Genomic DNA, 19843 nt, shown 5'->3' on the forward strand with positions numbered 1-19843 from the left:
AAAGTGCTGATGTTATAAGTTGTGCACCCACTCAACGCTTGGAATGACTTGAGTATAGTGGTGATGTTAGAAGTTTTGCACACCCTCAAAGCCGGTAATGACTTCAGTAAAGTGCTGATGGTATAATCTGTGCAGACACTCAAAGCTGGGAATGACTTGCTGATGTTATAAGTTGTGCACACACTCAGCGCTGCAAATGACTTTAGTAAAGTGCTGGTTTTATCAGTTGGTCACACACTCAACGCTCGGAAGGACTTAAGTAAAGTGCTGATGTTTTAAGATGGTCACACACTCAACTCTCGGAATGACTTGAGTAAAGTGCTGATGTTATAAGTTGTGCACACACTGAACACTAGGAATGACTTGAGTAAACTGCTGATGTTTTAAGTTGTGCACACCCTCAAAGACCGGAATGACTTGAGTAAAGTGCTGATGTTATAAGTTGTGCACACACTCAACACTCAGAATGACTTGAGTAAAGTGTTGTGGAGACACTGAAAGCTGGGAATGACCTGCTATTGTTATAAGTTTTGCACACACTCGCAATGACTTGAGTAAAGTGCTGTTGTTATAAGTTGTGCACACACTAAACGCCGGGAATGACTTGAATAAAGTTCAGATGTTATAAATTGGTCACACACTGAACGCTGGGAATGACCGATGAGTAAAGTGCTGCTGTTATAAGTTGTGCACACACTCCACATTCAGTATGACTTGAGTAAAGTGCTGATGTTATAAGTTGTGCAAACTTTAACGCTGGGAATGACTTGAGTAAAGTTCTGATGTTATAAATTGGTCACACACTCAACGCTCGGAATGACTTTAGTAAAGGGCTGACGATATAAGCTGTGTAGACACTCAACGCTGAAAATGACTTACTAATGTTATAAGTTGTGCACACAGTAAACACTCTGAATACTCGAGTAGTGTACTGATGTTACAAGTTGTGCGCGCCCTCAACGCTGGGAAAGACTTGAGTAAAGTGCTGATGTTACATGTTGTGCTCACCATGAAAGCTGGGAATGACTTGAGTAAAGTGCTGAAGTTATAATCTGTCCAGAAACTCAAAGATGAAAATGACTTGCTGATGTTATAAGTTGTGCACACACTCAATGCTCGGAATGACTTGAGTAAAGTGCTGATGTTATAAGTTGTGCACACACTCAACGTTGGAATGACTTGAGTAAAGTGCTGATTTTATAAGTTGTGCACACATTCAACGTTCGAAATGAGTTGAGTAAAGTGCTGATGATATAACTTGTGCACACATTTAACGCTCAAATGACTTGAGTAAAGTGCTGATCTTATAAGTTGTGCACACACTCAACGCTCAGAATGACTTGGTTAAAGTGCTGATGTTATAAGTTGTGCACACATTCAACGCTCGGAATGACATGAGTAAAGTGCTGATGTTATAAGTTGTGCAGACCCTCAAAGCTGGGAATGACCTGCTAATGTTATAAGTTGTGCACACACCCAACATTCGGAATGACTTGAGTAAAGTGCTGATGTTATAAGTTGTGCACACCCTCAATGCTGGGAATGACTTGAGTAAAGTGCTGATGTTATAAATTGGTCACACACTCAACGCTGGGAATGACTTGAGTAAAGTGCTGATGTTAGAAGTTTTGCACACCCTCAAAGCTGGTAATGACTACAGTAAAGTGCTGATGGTATAAGCTGTGCAGACACTCAAAGCTGGGAATGACTTGCTGATGTTATAAGTTGTGCAAACACTCAGCGCTGCAAATGACTTTAGTAAAGTGCTGATGTTATCAGTTGGTCACACACTCAACGCTTGGAAGGACTTGAGTAAAGTGCTGATGTTTTAAGATTGTCACACACTCAACGCTCAGAATGACTTGAGTAATGTGCTGATGTTATAAGTTGTGCACACACTGAACACTAGGAATGACTTGAGTAAACTGCTGATGTTATAAGTTGTGCACACCCTCAAAGATCGGAATGACTTGAGTAAAGTGCTGATGTTATAAGTTATGCACACCCTCAACACTCAGAATGACGAGTAAAGTGCTGATGTTATAAGTAGTGCACACACGCAACACTTGGAATGACTTGAGTAAAGTACTGATGTTATCTGTTGGTCACACACTCAACGCTCAGAATGATTTGAGTAAAGTGCTGATGTTATAAGTTGTGCACACCCTCAACGCTGGGAATGACTTGAGTAAAGTGTTAAAGTTTTAAACTGTTCAGACATTCAAAGCTTTGATTGACTTGCTGATTTTATAAGTTGTGCACACACTCAACTCTCAGAATAACTTGAGTAAAGTGCTTATGTTATAAGTTGTGCACATATTCTGCGCTTGAATTTACTTGAGTAAATTGCTGATGTTATAAGTTGTGCAGGCACTCAAAACTGGGAATGACTTACTAAAGTTACAAGTTGTGCACACACCCAACACTCGGAATGATTTGAGTAAAGTGCTGATGTTATAAGTTGTGCACACCCTCAACACTAGGAATGACTTGAGTAAAGTGCTGAAGTTATAGGCTTTGCAGACACTCAAAGCTGGGAATGACTTGCTAAAGTTAAAAGTTGTGCACACACCCAACACTCGGAATGACTTGAGTAAAGTGCTGATGTTATAAGTTGTGCACACCCTCAACACTGGGAATGACTTGAGTAAAGTGCTGAAGTTATAGGCTGCGCACACACTCAACGCTGGGAATGAATTGAGTAAAGTGCTGAAGTTATTAGTTGTTCAGCTACTCAAAGCTGTGAATGACTTGCTGATGTTATAAGTTGTGCACACACTCAACACTCTGAATGACTTGAGTAAAGTGCTGAAGTTATAGGCTGTGCACACACTCAACGCTGGGAATGACTTGAGTAAAGTGCTAAAGTAATTAGCTGTTTAGGTACTCAAAGCTGGGAATGACTTGCTGATGTTATAAGTTGTGCACACACTCAACACTATGAATGGCTTGAGTAACATGCTCATGTTATAAGCTGTGCAGACACTCAACGCTGGGAATGACTTGAGTAAAGTGCTGATGTTATGAGTTGTGCACACACTCATTACTCAAAATACTCGAGTAAAGTGCTGATGTTATAAGTTCTGCACACACTCAACGCTAGGAATGACTTGAGTAAATTGCTGATTTTATAAGTTGTGCACACATTCAACGCTCGGAATCAGTTGAGTAAAGTGCTGATGATATAACTTGTGCACACATTCAACGCTCGAATGACTTGAGTAAAGTGCTGATGTTATAAGTTGTGCAGGCACTCAACGCTGGGAATGATTTGCTAATGTTATAAGTTGTGCACACACTGAACACTCGGAATACTCGCGTAGAGTACTGATGTTATAAGTTGTGCGCCCTCTCAACGCTGGGAATGATGTGAGTAAAGTGCTGATGGTATAAATTGTGCACACACTCAACACTCAGAATGACTTGAGTAAAGTGCTGATGTTCTAAGTTGTGCACACACAACACTCGGAATGACTTGAGTGAAGTGCTGATGTTAGAAGTTGTGCACACCCTCAAAGCTGGTAATGACTTGAGTAAAGTGCTGAAGTAATAAGCTGTGCAGATCCTCAAAGCTGGGAATGACTTGCGGATGTAATAAGTTGTGCACACACTCAATACTCGGAATAACTTGAGTTAATGGGCTGATGTTATCAGTTGTGCACACACTCAACGCTGCAAATGACTTTAGTAAAGTGCTGATGTTATAAGTTGGTCACACACATCGCTCGGAATGACTTGAGTAAAGTGCTGTTGTTATAAGTTGTGCACACCCTTAACGCTCGGAATGACTTGAGTAAACTTCTGATGTGATAAGATGGTCACACACTCAACGCTCAGAATGAGTTGAGTAAAGTGCTGATGTTATAAGTTGTGCAGACACCGAACACTTGGAATGACTTGAGTAAAGTGCTGATGTTATAAGTTGTGCACACCCTCAAAGCTCGGAATGACTTTAGTAAAGTGCTGATGTTATAAGTTGTGCACACACTCAACACTCGGAATGACGTGATTAAAGTGTTGATGTTATATGTTGGTCACACACTCACCGCTCACAATGAGTTCAGTGAAGTGCTGATGTTATAAGTTGTGCAAACCCTCAACACTGGGAATGACTTGAGTAAAGTGTTGAAGTTTTAAGCTGTTCAGACATTCAAAGCTTTGCTTGACTTGCTGATGTTATAAGTTGTGCTCACACTCAACACCTAAATGGCTTGATTAAAGTGCTTATGTTATAAGTTGTGCAGACACTTAACGCTGGAAATTACTTGTTAATGTTATAAGTTGTGCACACACTGAAAACTCTGAATACTTGAGTACATGTTATAAGTTGTGCATAACCTCAACGCTGGGAATGACTTGAGTAAAGTGCTGATGTTATAAGTTGTGTACACACTCAACGCTTAGAATGACTTGAGTAAAGTGCTGAGGTTATAAGTTCTGCACACATTCAATGCTCGGAATGACTTGAGTAAAGTGCAGTTGATATAAGTTGTGTACACATTCACCCCTTGACTGACGAGTAAAGTGCTGATTTTTTAAGTTGTGCGGATACTCTACGCTGTGAATGACTTGCTAATGTTTTAAGTTGTGCATACACTGAACACTCGAGTAGAGTGCTGATGTTATAAGTTGTGCACACCCTCAACACTCGGAATGTTTTGAGTAAAGTGCTGATGTTATAAGTTGTGCACACACTCAACACTAGGAATAACTTGAGTAAAGTGCTGATGTTATAAATTGTGCACACCCTCAAAGCTCGGAATGACTTGAGTAACGTGCTGATGTTTTAAGTTGTGCACACACTCAACACTCGGAATGGATTGAGTAAAGTGCTGATGTTATAAGCTGTGCACACCCTGAAAGCTGGGAATGACTTGAGTAAAGTGCTGAAGATATAAGCTGTGCAGGCACTCAAAGCTGGGAATGACTTGCTGATGTTATAAGTTGTGCACACACTCAACACACAGAATACTTGAGTAAAGTGCTGATGTTATAAGTTGTGCACACCCTGAAAGCTAGGAATGACTTGAGGAAAGTGCTGAAGTAATAAGCTGTGCAGACACTCAAAGCTGGCACTGACTTCCTGATGTTATAAGTTGTGCACACACTCAACATTCAGAATACTCGAGTAAAGTGATGATGTTATAAGTTGGTCACACACTCAACGCTGGGAATGACTTGAGTAAAGTGCTGAGGTTATAAGGTGTGCACACCCTCAACACGCAGAATGACTTGAGTAAAGTGCTGATGTTATAAGTTGTGCAGACACTCAATGCTGCGAATGACTTGAGTAAAATGCTGATGTTATAAGTTGTGAAGACACTCAACACTAGTAATGACTTGAGTAAAGTGCTGATGTCATAAGGTGAGCACACACTCAACACTCGGAATACTCGAGTAAAGTGCTGATGTTATAAGTTGTGCATAACCTCAACGCTGGGAATGACTTGAGTAAAGTGCTGATGTTATAAGTTGTGTAGACACTTAACGCTCGGAATGACTTGAGTAAAACGCTGATGTTATAATTTGTGGAGAAACTAAAAGCTGGGAATGACCAGCTAGTGTTATAAGTTGTGCACATACTCAACAGTCGGAATGACTTGAGTATAGTGCTGTTATTATAAGATGTGCACACACTCAACGCTCGTAATGACTTCAGTAAAGTGCTGATGTTATAAGTTGGTCACATACTCAACGCTCGGAATGACTTGCTTAAAGTGATGATGTTATAAGTTGTGCACACACTCAACACTAGGAATAACTTGAGTAAAGTGCTGATGTTATAAATTGTGCACACCCTCAAAGCTCGGAATGACATGAGTAAAGTGCTGATGTTATAAGTTGGTCACACACTCAACGCTGGGAATGACCTGAGTAAAGTGCTGATGTTATAAGTTGGGCACACACTCAACATTCGGAATGACTTGAGTAAAGTGATGAAGTTATAATCTGCACAGACACTCAAAGCTGGGAATGACTTGCTGATGTTATAAGTTGTGCACACACTCAACAATCGGAATGACTTGAATAAAGTGCTGATGTTTTAAGTTGTGCACACACTCAACGCTAGGAACAACTTGAGTAAAGTGCTGATTTTATAAGTTGTGCAAACATTCAACGCTCGAAATGAGTTGAGTAAAGTGCTGATGATATAACTTATGCAGACATTCAACACTCCAATGACTTCAGTAAAGTGCTGATGTTATAAGTTGTGCAGACACTCAACACTGGGAATGAGTTCCTAATGTTATAAGTTGTGCACACATTCAACACTCTGAATCACTTGAGTAAAGTGCCGATGGTATAAGCTGTGCAGACACTCAATGCTGGGAATGACTTGAGTGAAGTGCTGATGTTATACGGTGTGCAGACACTCAAAGCTGGGAATGACTTTAGTAAAGTGCTGAAGTTATAAGCTGTGCAGACACTCAAAGCTGGGAATGACTTGCTAATGTTAAAAGTTGTGCACACATTCAACACTCTGAATGACTTGAGTAAAGTGCCGATGGTATAAGCTATGCAGACACTCAATGCTGGGAATGACTTGAGTGAAGTGCTTATGTTATACGGTGTGCAGACATTCAACGCTAGGAATGACTTGAGTAAAGTGCTGATGTTATAAGGTGTGCACACACTCAACACTCGGAATGACTTGCTAATGTTATAAGTTGTGCACTCACTCAACAAACGGAATACTCGAGTAAAGTGCTGATGTTATAAGTTGTGCACACCCTCAACGCTGGAAATGACTTGTAAAAAGTGCTGATGTTATAAGTTGTGTAGACACTCAATGCTCGAAATGACTTGAGTAAACTGCTGATGTTATAAGTTGTGCACACACTCAATACTCAGAATGACTTAAGTAAAGTGCTGATGTTATAAGTTGTGCACACACTCATCGCTATGAATGACTTGAGTAAAGTGCTGATTTTATAAGGTGTGCACATATTCAATGCTCAACATGACTTGAGTAAAGTTCTGATGTTATAAATTGGTCACACACTGAACGCTGGGAATGACATGAGTAAAGTGCTGCTGTTATAAGTTGTGCACACACTCCACATTCAGAATGACTTGAGTAAAGTGCTGATGTTATAAGTTGTGCACACCCTTAACGCTGGGAATGACTTGAGTAAAGTTCTGATGTTATAAATTGGTCACACACTCAACACTCGGAATGACTTGCTAATGTTATAAGTTGTGCACTCACTCAACAAACGGAATACTCGAGTAAAGTGCTGATGTTATAAGTTGTGCACACCCTCAACAATGGGAATGACTTGTAAAAAGTGCTGATGTTATTAGTTGTGTAGACACTCAATGCTCGAAATGACTTGAGTAAACTGCTGATGTTATAAGTTGTGCACACACTCAATACTCAGAATGACTTGAGTAAAGTGCTGATGTTATAAGTTGTGCACATACTCAACGCTATGAATGACTTGAGTAAAGTGCTGATTTGATAAGGTGTGCACATATTCAATGCTCGAAATGACTTGAGTAAAGTGCTGATGTTATAAATTGTGCACACCCTAAACGGTGGGAATGACTTGAGGAAAATGCTGAAGTGATAAGTTGGTCACACTCCCAACGCTCGGAATGACTTGAGTGGAGTGCTGATATTATGACTTGTGCACACCCTCAACACTCGGAATGACTTGAGTAAAGTACTGATGTTATAAGTTGTGCCGACACTCAATGCTATGAATGACTTGAGTAAAGTACTGATGTTATAAGTTTTGCAGACACTCAACACTAGGAATGACTTGAGTAAAGTGCTGATGTTATAAGGTGTGCACACACTCAACGTTCGTAATGACTTGCGTAAAGTACTGATGTTATAAGTTGGTCTCAGACTCAACGCTCGGAATGACTTGAGGAAAGTGCTGTTGTTATAAGTTGTGCACACACTTAACGCTCGGAATGACTTGAGTAAAGTGCTGATGTTATAAGTTGGTCACACACTCAACGCTCTGAATGACTTGAGTAAAGTGCTGATGCTATAAGTTGTGCACACACTCAACACTAGGAACGACTTGAGTAAAGTGCTGATGTTATAAGTTGTGCACACCCTCAAAGCTCGGAATGACTTGAGTAAAGTGCTGATGTTATAAGTTGTGCACACACTGAACACTCGGAATGACTTGAGTAAAGTGCTGATGTTATAAGTTGGCCACACACGCAATGCTCGGAATGACTTGAGTAAAGTGCTGATGCTATTAGTTGTGCACACCCTCAACACTCTGAATGACTTGAGTAAAGTACCGATGTTATAAGTTGTGCAGACACTCAATGCTGGGAATGACTTGAGTAAGGTAATGATGTTATAAGTTGTGCAGACACTCAACACTAGGAATGACTTGAGTAAAGTGCTGATGTTATAAGGTGTGCACACAGTCAACACTCGGAATACTCAAGTAAAGTGCTGATGTTATAAGTTGTGCACAACCTCAACACTGGGAATGACTTGAATAAAGTTCTGCTGTTATAAGTTGTGTAAACACTCTACGCTCAGAATGACTTGAGTAAAGTGCTGATGTTATAAGTTGTGCACCCACTCAACGCTTGGAATGACTTGAGTATAGTGGTGATGTTAGAAGTTTTGCACACCCTCAAAGCCGGTAATGACTTCAGTAAAGTGCTGATGTTATAATCTGTGCAGACACTCAAAGCTGGGAATGACTTGCTGATGTTATAAGTTGTGCACACACTCAGCGCTGCAAATGACTTTAGTAAAGTGCTGGTTTTATCAGTTGGTCACACACTCAACGCTCGGAAGGACTTAAGTAAAGTGCTGATGTTTTAAGATGGTCACACACTCAACTCTCGGAATGACTTGAGTAAAGTGCTGATGTTATAAGTTGTGCACACTGAACACTAGGAATGACTTGAGTAAACTGCTGATGTTATAAGTTGTGCACACCCTCAAAGACCGGAATGACTTGAGTAAAGTGCTGATGTTATAAGTTGTGCAAACACTCAACACTCAGAATGACTTGAGTAAAGTGTTGTGGAGACACTGAAAGCTGGGAATGACCTGCTATTGTTATAAGTTTTGCACACACTCGCAATGACTTGAGTAAAGTGCTGTTGTTATAAGTTGTGCACACACTAAACGCCGGGAATGACTTGAATAAAGTTCAGATGTTATAAATTGGTCACACACTGAACGCTGGGAATGACCGATGAGTAAAGTGCTGCTGTTATAAGTTGTGCACACACTCCACATTCAGTATGACTTGAGTAAAGTGCTGATGTTATAAGTTGTGCAAACTTTAACGCTGGGAATGACTTGAGTAAAGTTCTGATGTTATAAATTGGTCACACACTCAACGCTCCGAATGACTTTAGTAAAGGGCTGACGATATAAGCTGTGTAGACACTCAACGCTGAAAATGACTTACTAATGTTATAAGTTGTGCACACAGTAAACACTCTGAATACTCGAGTAGTGTACTGATGTTACAAGTTGTGCGCGCCCTCAACGCTGGGAAAGACTTGAGTAAAGTGCTGATGTTATATGTTGTGCTCACCATGAAAGCTGGGAATGACTTGAGTAAAGTGCTGAAGTTATAATCTGTCCAGAAACTGAAAGATGAAAATGACTTGCTGATGTTATAAGTTGTGCACACACTCAATGCTCGGAATGACTTGAGTAAAGTGCTGATGTTATAAGTTGTGCACACACTCAACGTTGGAATGACTTGAGTAAAGTGCTGATTTTATAAGTTGTGCACACATTCAACGTTCGAAATGAGTTGAGTAAAGTGCTGATGATATAACTTGTGCACACATTTAACGCTCAAATGACTTGAGTAAAGTGCTGATCTTATAAGTTGTGCACACACTCAACGCTCAGAATGACTTGGTTAAAGTGCTGATGTTATAAGTTGTGCACACATTCAACGCTCGGAATGACATGAGTAAAGTGCTGATGTTATAAGTTGTGCAGACCCTCAAAGCTGGGAATGACCTGCTAATGTTATAAGTTGTGCACACACCCAACATTTGGAATGACTTGAGTAAAGTGCTGATGTTATAAGTTGTGCACACCCTCAATGCTGGGAATGACTTGAGTAAAGTGCTGATGTTATAAATTGGTCACACACTCAACGCTGGGAATGACTTGAGTAAAGTGCTGATGTTAGAAGTTTTGCACACCCTCAAAGCTGGTAATGACTTCAGTAAAGTGCTGATGGTATAAGCTGTGCAGACACTCAAAGCTGGGAATGACTTGCTGATGTTATAAGTTGTGCAAACACTCAGCGCTGCAAATGACTTTAGTAAAGTGCTGATGTTATCAGTTGGTCACACACTCAACGCTTGGAAGGACTTGAGTAAAGTGCTGATGTTTTAAGATTGTCACACACTCAACGCTCAGAATGACTTGAGTAATGTGCTGATGTTATAAGTTGTGCACACACTGAACACTAGGAATGACTTGAGTAAACTGCTGATGTTATAAGTTGTGCACACCCTCAAAGATCGGAATGACTTGAGTAAAGTGCTGATGTTATAAGTTATGCACACCCTGAACACTCAGAATGACGAGTAAACTGCTGATGTTATAAGTAGTACACACACGCAACACTTGGAATGACTTGAGAAAAGTACTGATGTTATCTGTTGGTCACACACTCAACGCTCAGAATGATTTGAGTAAAGTGCTGATGTTATAAGTTGTGCACACCCTCAACGCTGGGAATGACTTGAGTAAAGTGTTAAAGTTTTAAACTGTTCAGACATTCAAAGCTTTGATTGACTTGCTGATTTTATAAGTTGTGCACACACTCAACTCTCAGAATAACTTGAGTAAAGTGCTTATGTTATAAGTTGTGCACATATTCTGCGCTTGAATTTACTTGAGTAAATTGCTGATGTTATAAGTTGTGCAGGCACTCAAAACTGGGAATGACTTACTAAAGTTACAAGTTGTGCACACACCCAACACTCGGAATGATTTGAGTAAAGTGCTGATGTTATAAGTTGTGCACACCCTCAACACTAGGAATGACTTGAGTAAAGTGCTGAAGTTATAGGCTTTGCAGACACTCAAAGCTGGGAATGACTTGCTAAAGTTAAAAGTTGTGCACACACCCAACACTCGGAATGACTTGAGTAAAGTGCTGATGTTATAAGTTGTGCACACCCTCAACACTGGGAATGACTTGAGTAAAGTGCTGAAGTTATAGGCTGCGCACACACTCAACGCTGGGAATGAATTGAGTAAAGTGCTGAAGTTATTAGTTGTTCAGCTACTCAAAGCTGTGAATGACTTGCTGATGTTATAAGTTGTGCACACACTCAACACTCTGAATGACTTGAGTAAAGTGCTGAAGTTATAGGCTGTGCACACACTCAACGCTGGGAATGACTTGAGTAAAGTGCTAAAGTAATTAGCTGTTTAGGTACTCAAAGCTGGGAATGACTTGCTGATGTTATAAGTTGTGCACACACTCAACACTATGAATGGCTTGAGTACATGCTCATGTTATAAGCTGTGCAGACACTCAACGCTGGGAATGACTTGAGTAAAGTGCTGATGTTATGAGTTGTGCACACACTCATTACTCAAAATACTCGAGTAAAGTGCTGATGTTATAAGTTGTGCACACACTCAACGCTAGGAATGACTTGAGTAAATTGCTGATTTTATAAGTTGTGCACACATTCAACGCTCGGAATCAGTTGAGTAAAGTGCTGATGATATAACTTGTGCACACATTCAACGCTCGAATGACTTGAGTAAAGTGCTGATGTTATAAGTTGTGCAGGCACTCAACGCTGGGAATGATTTGCTAATGTTATAAGTTGTGCACACACTGAACACTCGAAATACTCGAGCAGAGTACTGATGTTATAAGTTGTGCGCCCTCTCAACGCTGGGAATGATGTGAGTAAAGTGCTGATGGTATAAATTGTGCACACACTCAACACTCAGAATGACTTGAGTAAAGTGCTGATGTTCTAAGTTGTGCACACACAACACTTGGAATGACTTGAGTGAAGTGCTGATGTTAGAAGTTGTGCACACCCTCAAAGCTGGTAATGACTTGAGTAAAGTGCTGAAGTAATAAGCTGTGCAGATCCTCAAAGCTGGGAATGACTTGCGGATGTAATAAGTTGTGCACACACTCAATACTCGGAATAACTTGAGTTAATGGGCTGATGTTATCAGTTGTGCACACACTCAACGCTGCAAATGACTTTAGTAAAGTGCTGATGTTATAAGTTGGTCACACACATCGCTCGGAATGACTTGAGTAAAGTGCTGTGCACACCCTTAACGCTCGGAATGACTTGAGTAAACTGCTGATGTTATAAGATGGTCACACACTCAACGCTCAGAATGAGTTGAGTAAAGTGCTGATGTTATAAGTTGTGCAGACACCGAACACTTGGAATGACTTGAGTAAAGTGCTGATGTTATAAGTTGTGCACACCCTCAAAGCTCGGAATGACTTTAGTAAAGTGCTGATGTTATAAGTTGTGCACACACTCAACACTCGGAATGACGTGATTAAAGTGTTGATGTTATATGTTGGTCACACACTCACCGCTCACAATGAGTTCAGTGAAGTGCTGATGTTATAAGTTGTGCAAACCCTCAACACTGGGAATGACTTGAGTAAAGTGTTGAAGTTTTAAGCTGTTCAGACATTCAAAGCTTTGCTTGACTTGCTGATGTTATAAGTTGTGCTCACACTCAACACCTAAATGGCTTGATTAAAGTGCTTATGTTATAAGTTGTGCAGACACTTAACGCTGGGAATTACTTGTTAATGTTATAAGTTGTGCACACACTGAAAACTCTGAATACTTGAGTACATGTTATAAGTTGTGCATAACCTCAACACTGGGAATGACTTGAGTAAAGTGCTGATGTTATAAGTTGTGTACACACTCAACGCTCAGAATGACTTGAGTAAAGTGCTGAGGTTATAAGTTCTGCACACATTCAATGCTCGGAATGACTTGAGTAAAGTGCAGTTGATATAAGTTGTGTACACATTCACCCCTTGACTGACGAGTAAAGTGCTGATTTTTTAAGTTGTGCGGATACTCTACGCTGTGAATGACTTGCTAATGTTTTAAGTTGTGCATACACTGAACACTCGAGTAGAGTGCTGATGTTATAAGTTGGACACACCCTCAAAGTTGGGAATGACTTGACTAAAGTGCTGACATCATAAGTTCTGCACACACTCAACTCTCAGAATAACTTGAGTAAAGTGCAGATGTTATAAGTTGTGCACACATTCTGCGCTTGAATTTACTTGAGTAAAGTGCTGATGTTATAAGTTGTGCAGGCACACAAAACTGGGAATGACTTACTAAAGTTACAAGTTGTGCACACACCCAACACTCGGAATGACTTGAGTAAAGTGCTGATGTTATAAGTTGTGCACACCCTCAACACTGGGAATGACTTGAGTAAAGTGCTGAAGTTATAGGCTTTGCAGACACTCAAAGCTGGGAATGACTTGCTAAAGTTAAAAGTTGTGCACCCACCCAACACTCGGAATGACTTGAGTAAAGTGCTGATGTTATAAGTTGTGCACACCCTCAACACTGGGAATGACTTGAGTAAAGTGCTGAAGTTATAGGCTGTGCACACACTCAACGCTGGGAATGACTTGAGTAAAGTGCTGAAGTTATTAGCTGTTCAGGTACTCAAAGCTGGGAATGACTTGCTGATGTTATAAGTTGTGCACACACTCAACACTCTGAATGACTTGAGTAAAGTGCTGAAGTTATAGGCTGTGCACACACTCAACGCTGGGAATGAATTGAGTAAAGTGCTGAAGTAATTAGCTGTTCAGGTACTCAAAGCTGGGAATGACTTGCTGATGTTATAAGTTGTGCACACACTCAACACTCTGAATGGCTTGAGTAACATGCTCATGTTATAAGCTGTGCAGACACTCAACGCTGGGAATGACTTGAGTAAAGTGCTGATGTTATAAGTTGTGCACACACTCATCACTCAAAATACTCGTGTAAAGTGCTGATGTTATAAGTTGTGCACAACTTTAACACTGGGAATTACTAGAGTAAAGTGCTGATGTTATAAGTTGTGCACACCCTCAACGCTCAGAATGACTTGAGTAAAGTGCTGATGTTATAAGTTTTGCACACCCTAAACGATGGGAATGACTTGATTAAAGTGCTGATATCATAAGGTGTGCACACACTCAACACTCGGAATTCTCCAGTAAAGTGCTCATGTTATATGTTGGTCACACACTCAATGCTGGGAATGACTTGAGTAAAGTACTGATGTTATAAGTTGTGCACACGCAACACTTGGAATGACTTGAGTAAAGTGCTGATGTTAAAAGTTTGTCTCAGACTCAACGCTCGGAATGATATTATAAGTTGTGCAGACACTCAACACTAGGAATGACTTGAGTAAAGTGCTGATGTTAGATGTTGGTCACACACTCAATGCTGGGAATGACTTGAGTAAAGTGCTGATGTTATAAGTTGTGCACACACAACACTCAGAATGACTTGAGTAAAGTGCTGATGTTATAAGTTGTGAACACACAACACTCGGAATGGCTTGAGTAAAGTGCTGATGTTATAAGTTGGCCACACACGCAACGCTCGGAATGACTTGAGTAAAGTGCTGATGTTACAAGTTGTGCACACATTCAACACTCAGAATACTGGAGAAAAGTGCTGGTGTTATAAGTTGTGCATAACCTCAACGCTGGGAATGACTTGAGTAAGGTTCTGATGTTATTAGTTGTGTAGACACTCTACTCTCGGAATGACTTGAGTAAAGTGCTGATGTTATAAGTTGTGCACACACTCAAAGCTGTGAAATGCTTGAGTAAAGTGCTGATGTTATAAGTTGTGCACACACTCAATGCTAGGAATGACTTGAATTAAGTGCTGATTTTATAAGTTGTGCACACATTCAACGCTCGGAATCAGTTGAGTAAAGTGCTGATGATATAACTTGTGCACACATTCAACGCTCGAATGACTTGAGTAAAGTGCTGATGTTATAAGTTGTGCAGGCACTCAACGCTGGGAATGACTTGCTGATGTTATAAGTTGTGCACACACTGAACACTGGGAATTCTCAAATAGAAGGCTGATGTTATAAGTTGTGCACCCCCTCAACGCTGGGAATGACCTTAGTAAAGTGACGATGTTATAAGTTATGCACACATTCAATGCTCAGAATGACTTGAGTAAAGTGCTGATGTTCTAAGTTGTGCACACACAACACTCGGAATGACTTGATAAAGTGCTGATGTTAGAAGTTGTGCACACCCTCAAAGCTGGTAATGACTTGAGTAAAGTGCTGAAGTAATAAGCTGTGCAGATCCTCAAAGCTGGGAATGACTTGCGGATGTAATAAGTTGTGCACACACTCAATACTCGGAATAACTTGAGTAACGTGCTGATGTTATAAGTTGTGCACACACTCAACGCTGCAAATGACTTTAGAAAAGTGCTGATGTTATAAGTTGGTCACACACTCATCGCTCGGAATGACTTGAGTAAAGTGCTGTTGTTATAAGTTTTGCACACCCTTAACGCTCGGAATGACTTGAGTAAACTGCTGATGTTATAAGATGGTCACACACTCAACGCTCAGAATGAGTTGAGTAAAGTGCTGATGTTATAAGTTGTGCAGACACTGAACACTTGGAATGACTTGAGTAAAGTGCTGATGTTATAAGTTGTGCACACCCTAAAAGCTCGGAATGACCTTGGTAAAGTGCTGATGTTATAAGTTGTGCACACACTCAACACTTGGAATGACTTGATTAAAGTGTTGATGTTATATGTTGGTCACACACTCACCGCTCACAATGAGTTCAGTGAAGTGCTGATGTTATAAGTTGTGCACACCCTCAACACTGGGAATGACTTGAGTAAAGTGTTGAAGTTTTAAGCTGTTCAGACATTCAAAGCTTTGCTTGACTTGCTGATGTTATAAGTTGTGCACGCACTCAATACTCAAATGGCTTGATTAAAGTGCTTATGTTATAAGTTGTGCAGACACTTAACGCTGGGAGTTACTTGTTAGTGTTATAAGTTGTGCACACATTGAAAACTCGGAATACTTGAGTAGATGTTATAAGTTGTGCATAACCTCAACACTGGGAATGACTTGAGTAAAGTGCTGATGTTATAAGTTGTGTACACACTCAACGCTCGGAATGACTTGAGTAAAGTGCTGAGGTTATAAGTTCTGCACACATTCAACGCTCGGAATGACTTGAGTAAATTGCAGTTGATATACGTTGTGTACACATTCACCCCTTGACTGACGAGTAAAGTGCTGATGTTTTAAGTTGTGCAGATACTCAACGCTGGGAATGACTTGCTAATGTTTTAAGTTGTGCATACACTGAACACTTGAGTAAAGTGCTGATGTTAAAAGTTGGTCTCAGACTCAACGCTCGGAACGATATTATAAGTTGTGCAGACACTCAACACTAGGAATGACTTGAGTAAAGTGCTGATGTTAGATGTTGGTCACACACTCAATGCTGGGAATGACTTGAGTAAAGTGCTGATGTTATAAGTTGTGCACACACAACACTCGGAATGGCTTGAGTAAAGTGCTGATGTTATAAGTTGGCCACACATGCAACGCTCGGAATGACTTGAGTAAAGTGCTGATGTTACAATTTGTGCACACACTCAACACTCAGAATACTGGAGTAAAGTGCTGCATAACCTCAACGCTGGGAATGACTTGAGTAAGGTTCTGATGTTATTAGTTGTGTAGACACTCTACTCTCGGAATGACTTGAGTAAAGTGCTGATGTTATAAGTTGTGCACACACTCAAAGCTGTGAAATGCTTGAGTAAAGTTCTGATGTTAATAGTTGTGCACACACTCAACGCTAGGAATGACTTGAGTAAAGTGCTGATTTGATAAGTTGTGCACACATTCAACGCTCGGAATCAGTTGAGTAAAGTGCTGATGATATAACTTGTGCACACATTCAACGCTCGAATGACTTGAGTAAAGTGCTGATGTTATAAGTTGTGCGCCCCCTCAACGCTGGGAATGACCTTAGTAAAGTTCCGATGTTATAAGTTATGCACACACTCAATGCTCAGAATGACTTGAGTAAAGTGCTGATGTTCTAAGTTGTGCACACACAACACTCGGAATGATTGAGTAAAGTGCTGATGTTAGAAGTTGTGCACACCCTCAAAGCTGGTAATGACTTGAGTAAAGTGCTGAAGTAATAAGCTGTGCAGATCCTCAAAGCTGGGAATGACTTGTGGATGTAATAAGTTGTGCACACACTCAATACTCGGAATAACTCGAGTAAAGTGCTGATGTGATAAGTTGTGCACACACTCAATGCTGTGAAAGACTTTAGTAAAGTGCTGATGTTATAAGTTGGTCACACACTCATCGCTCGGAATGACTTGAGTAAAGTGCTGTTGTTATAAGTTGTGCACAACCTCAACGCTCGGAATGACTTGAGTAAACTGCTGATTTTATAAGATGGTCACACACTCAACGCTCAGAATGAGTTGAGTAAAGTGCTGATGTTATAAGTTGTGCAGACACTGAACACTTGGAATGACTTGAGTAAAGTGCTGATGTTATAAGTTGTACACACCCTAAAAGCTCGGAATGACCTTAGTAAAGTGCTGATCTTATAAGTTGTGCACACATTCAACGCTCGAATTACTTGAGTAAAGTGCTGATGTTATAAGTTGTGCAGGCACTCAACGCTGGGAATGACTTGCTGATGTTATAAGTTGTGCACACACTGAACACTGGGAATACTCAAATAGAGTGCTGATGTTATAAGTTGTGCGCCCCCTCAACGCTGGGAATGACCTTAGTAAAGTGCCGATGTTATAAGTTATGCACACATTCAATGCTCAGAATGACTTGAGTAAAGTGCTGATGTTCTAAGTTGTGCACACACAACACTCGGAATGACTTGATAAAGTGCTGATGTTAGAAGTTGTGCACACCCTCAAAGCTGGTAATGACTTGAGTAAAGTGCTGAAGTAATAAGCTGTGCAAATCCTCAAAGCTGGGAATGACTTGCGGATGTAATAAGTTGTGCACACACACAATACTCGGAATAACTTGAGTAAAGTGCTGATGTTATAAGTTGTGCACACACTCAACGCTGCAAATGACTTTAGAAAAGTGCTGATGTTATAAGTTGGTCACACACTCATCGCTCGGAATGACTTGAGTAAAGTGCTGTTGTTATAAGTTTTGCACACCCTTAACGCTCGGAATGACTTGAGTAAATTGCTGATGTTATAAGATGGTCACACACTCAACGCTCAGAATGAGTTGAGTAAAGTGCTGATGTTATAAGTTGTGCAGACACTGAACACTTGGAATGACTTGAGTAAAGTGCTGATGTTATAAGTTGTGCACACCCTAAAAGCTCGGAATGACCTTGGTAAAGTGCTGATGTTATAAGTTGTGCACACACTCAGCACTCGGAATGACTTGATTAAAGTGTTGATGTTATATGTTGGTCACACACTCACCGCTCACAATGAGTTCAGTGAAGTGCCGATGTTATAAGTTGTGCACACCCTCAACACTGGGAATGACTTGAGTAAAGTGTTGAAGTTTTAGGCTGTTCAGACATTCAAAGCTTTGCTTGACTTGCTGATGTTATAAGTTGTGCACACACTCAATACTCAAATGGCTTGATTAAAGTGCTTATGTTATAAGTTGTGCAGACACTTAACGCTGGGAGTTACTTGTTAATGTTATAAGTTGTGCACACACTGAAAACTCGGAATACTTGAGTAGATGTTATAAGTTGTGCATAACCTCAACACTGGGAATGACTTGAGTAAAGTGCTGATGTTATAAGTTGTGTACACACTCAACGCTCGGAATGACTTGAGTAAAGTGCTGAGGTTATAAGTTCTGCACACATTCAACGCTCGGAATGACTTGAGTAAAGTGCAGTTGATATATGTTGTGTACACATTCACCCCTTGACTGACGATTAAAGTGCTGATGTTTTAAGTTGTGCGGATACTCAACGCTGGGAATGACTTGCTAATGTTTTAAGTTGTGCATACACTGAACACTTGAGTAAAGTGCTGATGTTAAAAGTTGGTCTCAGACTCAACGCTCGGAATGATATTATAAGTTGTGCAGACACTCAACACTAGGAATGACTTGAGTAAAGTGCTGATGTTAGATGTTGGTCACACACTCAATGCTGGGAATGACTTGAGTAAAGTGCTGATGTTATAAGTTGTGCACACACAACACTCGGAATGGCTTGAGTAAAGTGCTGATGTTATAAGTTGGCCACACACGCAACGCTCGGAATGACTTGAGTAAAGTGCTGATGTTACAAGTTGTGCACACACTCAACACTCAGAATACTGGAGTAAAGTGCTGCATAACCTCAACGCTGGGAATGACTTGAGTAAGTTTCTGATGTTATTAGTTGTGTAGACACTCTACTCTCGGAATGACTTGAGTAAAGTGCTGATGTTATAAGTTGTGCACACACTCAAAGCTGTGAAATGCTTGAGTAAAGTTCTGATGTTAAAGTTGTGCACACACTCAACGCTAGGAATGATTTGAGTAAAGTGCTGATTTTATAAGTTGTGCACACATTCAACGCTCGGAATCAGTTGAGTAAAGTGCTGATGATATAACTTGTGCACACATTCAACGCTCGAATGACTTGAGTAAAGTGCTGATGTTATAAGTTGTGCGCCCCCTCAACGCTGGGAATGACCATAGTAAAGTTCCGATGTTATAAGTTATGCACACACTCAATGCTCAGAATGACTTGAGTAAAGTGCTGATGTTCTAAGTTGTGCACACACAACACTCGGAATGACT

Source organism: Pleurodeles waltl, chromosome 2_2 (genome assembly GCF_031143425.1).
Source record: "Pleurodeles waltl isolate 20211129_DDA chromosome 2_2, aPleWal1.hap1.20221129, whole genome shotgun sequence".
Taxonomy (NCBI): Eukaryota; Metazoa; Chordata; class Amphibia; order Caudata; family Salamandridae; genus Pleurodeles; species Pleurodeles waltl.